Raw genomic sequence first — 5,822 nt, forward strand, 5'->3', positions numbered from 1 at the left:
CCTGGGTCTCTCATTCACTCTTTACCTTTATTTTCCACATTGGGAAATTTACTTCAAGTTCTTGCTAAAATTTGCCAAAATGACAATTCATTTTACCCCCTTTCTCTCCCTCCCTCCCATGGAATGTCTTGTATTCCAGGCCAGCTTTTAACTTTCTATGGAATCAATGATGACTTTGAACTTGTAGTCTCTCTACCCTTATCTCTTAGAATTAGAAGCATGCACCACCACACCCAGTATATGAAGTACTGGGGGTTGGTAGGTAATCACTCTATCAATTTGGCTCTAACTCCAGGCCCTAGCCCTCTTACTAAGGTTTAATTGTCTTACCTCAAATATCATTGACTGAATCAAGTAATCTCTCACATTTATATTCTATTGGCACAGGTGAGAGTTTTAGCAGCAAGCAGGAAAACCCACTCCAAAAGTGTAAACCAATATGATTTCAAAGCAATATTATTTTCTTCTCTTAAGAAAATGTAATGAGAAGTAACTGATCTGAAAGTACTTTTTCATGGTTTTGGAAGATGCACATTCCTATAACATGCTCATTACTGTACAGGGGGGAGATGGTTAATAGTAGTTACATACATGATTATCAAAACTACAGACACTAGGCCCTTCACTTGAGAATACTGGAATGTGAGAGATCAACACAGGACAATAAACAATTGGAAGAGCCCATGCACAACAATGAGTTTGAGTCACATAGGTAACTTATTTCAGCATTGCCTCTAGCCAAGGAAATCCTGGCCAGTATGTGCTGTGGATATCACTCTATATAAATAAAACACTGATGGCCAGTGACCAGGCAGGAATTATTGGCGGGACAAGGAGAGAGGAGAATTGGGGAAACAGGAAGAAGGAGGGAGAGACACGGCCAGCCATCACCAGGACAAGGGATATGTAAAGACGCTGGTAAGCCACCAGCCACGTAGCAAGGTATAGATTTATAGAAATGGGTTAATTTAAGATATAAGAACAGTTAGTAAGAAGTCTGCCATGGCCATACAGTTTGTAAGCAATGTAAGTCTCTGTGTTTACTTGGTTGGGTCTGAGCAGCTGTGGGACTGGTGGGTGACAAAAATTTGTCCTGACTGTGGGCAAGGCAGGAAAACTCTAACTACAAAGGTTCTCCAAGCAGTTTACTTCAGACATCAGTGAGCATTGTACAATAGCTGGTTAGGACAACTTAACAATTATCTAGAGTGCCCCCACAGGATGAAAGGGAAGAGGCCTAATTTTATTCTGAATATGTTCTTGTCCCAATATGAAGTGATAACATGAGGAGTCTTTGTTTCAATAGAGCATATTTAAATCATACTTTTATTCTTTGTCTTCCTCTAGCTGGAATTATGTTTTCTCCCAGCCAGTGTAATAAAATAGTTATTGATTTTGGAATCTGAAAGGCCAAATGCTATATGACATTTAAGAATCGGCTCTAAGAAAAGCCATGAGAGGGAAGATATCTAGCACCACAAGCCACTGTTTGGCTCTCATTTTGCTAATGACTATTGTTTTCTGTTTCTCTCTCCCAGTCTCTATCTTTTCTAGACATTCCCTCGTCATCCAGGAGTTGGGAACTGCAGTCTCTCTATGCCAAAGCCTCTCTGAAGTAAGGGAGCAAGTAGTCCTCCTATCTGAAGTAGAGGAGTAGGTAGTCCTCCTCTCCAAAGCAGCGGAATAAGGAATGCTTCTCTCTGAAGTAAGGAAGTAAGAAGTCCTCCTCTCTGATTTAAAGAAGTAAAGAGTCCTCCTCTCTGAAGTAGGGAAGTAAGAAATCCTCCTCTCTGAAGGAGAAAAGTAAGGAGTCCTCTCTGACGTAGGGGAGCTAGGAGTCCTCTTAGAATACATGAACACTTATAGCTCTGCAGATTACTCCATCAGGACCTCTCTAGATAACCTGTTTCCTAGCATTAATAAAAAAGAGAAAAATATTTCAAATCAGGTCAGTCAATTTGTTAAATGCCACAATGTTCTGTCTGATAAGGGATTAGCAGGGCTGCTCTTGACCCTGGTACTCTCTGACATTGGTTCCCAAAGACAAATAAATAAATAAATAAATAAATAAATAAATAAATAAATAAATAAATAAATAAATAATAAAATTAGTGATTTAGCTTTTCTCCTAATCACAGTGACACAATCACTTTTTTCCATTCTTCCAGTTTGTCTGGGGGATATCTGGTCTCAAATAATCTTCATATGTTAACTTAAAATATTTCTTCTGTTATTTGGACAATATCATGGGAGTTTGGTATTTGTCATTTTGTGAGAAAAATCATCCCAGGTTTCCAGGCTCTAGTCTTGGGTACTTATGGAAACCATTTACCCATTCAATGGCCGGCAGTCAAGAGAAGGCTCATCTTAGAACTCTCAGCACTGACTTTCTTTCTACTTGTGCTCAGACTATGATTTTAGTAGGGCCCAAATGACTGTTCAGCCATGAGGTTTGATGTCAACTCTCACTTTAATAAAATTCATTATCTATGTGTGACTCAGCAAAACCATGTTGTTCTCATTCTTCTGAATCCTCCCTTTTCAACGTCTGTTTGACTACCACCTTCACAGGGAGATATTTATCACCAGCCTAGTCATCTCTCTTCTGGTTTTCCTCTTGCTTCATTCCATGATGTTCAAAATTCAGTGTAAAATGTATAACAAACAATATTAGTTGGTTTCCATGAGCTGATTTAGGACTTGACTTTCGTAGACCTTTGATAAATACTCATTATAAGATTGCAAAATTGAATGAGTAAATTGTTAAATTGTTATTTATGCAAACCTCTTTTCCCATCTTTGTTAGGGTTAGAGTTATTCTGATTAAACAGTTGAGGGGAAGCCTCTGACCTATAGGCAATTTCTGAATTAACATCAGCACATTCAGGACTGGCATCCTAACCATGCGTAGTCTAAGTTGATTCATTATCTCCTTTTACTATGTTGCATTTTTAATTGTATCTCTTGATCACATGATAAATACAATAACTATATGCAAATTACCAGGAACAATGCCCAACATGTATGTGCCTTTCAGACTGCTTATTCCATAAGGACTGGTATCTTGCTGCTCAAAAAAATGTACCAACTTATGATTTGATAGATATCACAAGAAAGCTCCTTTCTAGTTTTTAGTGATTTATCATCTCAATTTCTAATTTTTAAACTATGTTAATGCAAGAATAGAGTGTATGTTCTTTGAGCATGCACGATAGTATTCCAATAGACTGTTAAGAAATGTGTGTTCTAAGGAACCAGATTTTTTTTCTGACTACATTTTTGAGTATTTATCCATAGACTTCATTTAAAAGCAGTGAAAAACAGGTTTTGAAACTTATAATACTAATGAGCTTTGAAGAAATTTTATTAGATTTTTTATTTATTCTTTGAAGTTTATTTTATTTCATATGTCAAAAATGTGTAATGGAAAATGATACTTTCAACCTCACACCAGTTCTTCGAATGGAGGCACATAATTATCTAGCAAGGTGTGCCCTCTAGTGGTACAATTAGAAATATATCAAGAAGCATTTTTCATTAAAATTACTGCTACAAATTACGTAGCATTTTTATGTATTTTAAATTTATGTGTACGAGTTTATGAATTTTCCCAAATTATAAAATGGTTATACTCAATGTTTAAACATTCAAAATTTTACAAAATTTCAGAACTTACAAAATTTTACATTTTGTTCAATTGTGTTTTAAATTATGTTATATTGACTTGTGTGTGTGTGTGTGTCATCCATATCAATATTAAAGATAAGAATGTAAAATTAATGGACATTTGTTTTCAAGTAGAAGAGAGTATCTGGTTTTGAAGTTGACTTAATTAAGATAATATTTGGGAAGAGGGTACCTTCTTGCAGACAAGGTCCACAAAGGTGTTCAGCATCTCCTTTCCATACTTTCTTGTTTTTCTAACACTGAACTCAAACCTACAAAAAGAAAAAGAGAGATAATTAAATCAAAGATATAAGGAGACGTAAGCAAAACAAACATTGGCCCCTATTCCATGTTTACCAATACAGAGTTAAAGTGATAAGTTTCACATTTTTAATTTTTATATTGAAAATATAAATTTTTTTCATACAATATACTCCCCACACACAACTCCTCCCTGCCCCTCCCAATGTCCCCTCCCATCCAGATCCACCTACATTTCTGTCTATTGTGAGAAAACAAAAGGCTTCTAGGGGATAATAATATATATAGTGTAATATAATATGATACAATATAATGAGATAGAACAAAAATAAACAAATTGGAACACAGCAAAACAGAAGGAAGAGAGCCCAAGAAAAGACACGAGAAACAGATAAAGACACAGAAACACACTTGACTGCACACTCAGGAATCTCAGAGAAACATGGTCCTGGGCAGCAGCCCTAGCCAGATGTCACTATGGCCCTAGGTGGCATCGCAAGCCATCTGGTTCAGCATGCCTCCCATGGGAGTGTGGCCCTGGGATACCAACATGACCCCATGTGGCATCCCAGAACCCTGCCCTTGGCATGGCGTTCTGTGGCGGTAGGAGCCACAGACATCAACTCAGGACCCCTCAGTTGCTTCAGGGTCTTTGACTAAGACTTGGCCCTTGGCAATAACCCAGGTCCAGACATGGACATCACTTTGGACTGATGGCAAGCAGTCCATTCACGTTATCCTATTCCTCACCACCTTCACATCTTCATATCCATCTCTCTCCCAGTCCATGAAATGCTCTCTCTCTCTCTCTCTCTCTCTCTCTCTCTCTCTCTCTCTCTCTCTCTCTCTCTCTCTCTCTCTCTCTCCACTTTTCCATCCTATGCTCACTCACCATAACGGTGCCCAACTGTCTGGCTCCTCTGCAGGATCCTGGTTGACCCAGAGCTGCTGCTGTTGTTGTCTCAAAGGTCTGTGGCTAGAGACCTGGAGGAAACTTAGCTGAGTCCTGCTTGCCCCAGGCACGTGGCATGGTGCAGAGAGCCTCTGCTTGCCCCAGACATTTAATGGAAACTGTCTTACCTGATAAATTTCACATTAACATATAAACAAAGGCAAGAATATTTTTAACATGATATGTACCTCTGTGCACGTGTAAGAAGATGCATTGTAGACAAAATGTCTACTAACAAATCAAAAACTAGGTTAGTAGATGCTACTGAGCAACTACCCCAAAACTTAGCTAGTAAAGCTCTGTATATTATTGCACATTATGGTTTTGTGAGCGGAAAGCTGAATACAAATTACTGGTGGTAAGGACGCAACTTTTAGGGTTTTTTTTTTTTGTGAATGGAAAATTGGGCACAGGTTGTTGGTGATGGGAAAGCCATTCTTGAGTGCTGTGGGATGGTCTGTATGTCAAATTGCTCTGATTGGTCAATGAATAAAACACTGATTGGCCAGTGGCCAGGCAGCAAGTATAGGCAGGACTAATAGAGAGGAAAACTGAGAGAACAGGAAGGCAGAGGCAAAAATGCCAGCTACCGCCATGACAAGCAGCATGTGAAGATGCCGGTAAGCCACGAGCTACGTGGCAAGGTATATATTTATAGAAATGGATTAATTTAAGATGTAAGAACTAGAAAGCTAGAAGCCTGAGCCATTAGGCCAAACAGTTTAAACAATATAAGTCTCTGTGTTTACTTGGTTGGGTCTGAGCAGCAGTGGGACTGGCAGGTGACAGAGATTTGTCCTGACTGTGGGCCAGGCAGGGAAACTCGAGCTACACTTGAGTTCTGCATGTCAGAGATGAAAATGGGCTCATTGAGAGTCCATTGCTCAGAAAGGACTTTGTGAGAATGGATGAAAAGAAGAACTCACTTCGTGGAATGAAGAAC

This window comes from Peromyscus maniculatus, chromosome 18, assembly GCF_049852395.1.
Source record: "Peromyscus maniculatus bairdii isolate BWxNUB_F1_BW_parent chromosome 18, HU_Pman_BW_mat_3.1, whole genome shotgun sequence".
Classification (NCBI taxonomy): domain Eukaryota; kingdom Metazoa; phylum Chordata; class Mammalia; order Rodentia; family Cricetidae; genus Peromyscus; species Peromyscus maniculatus.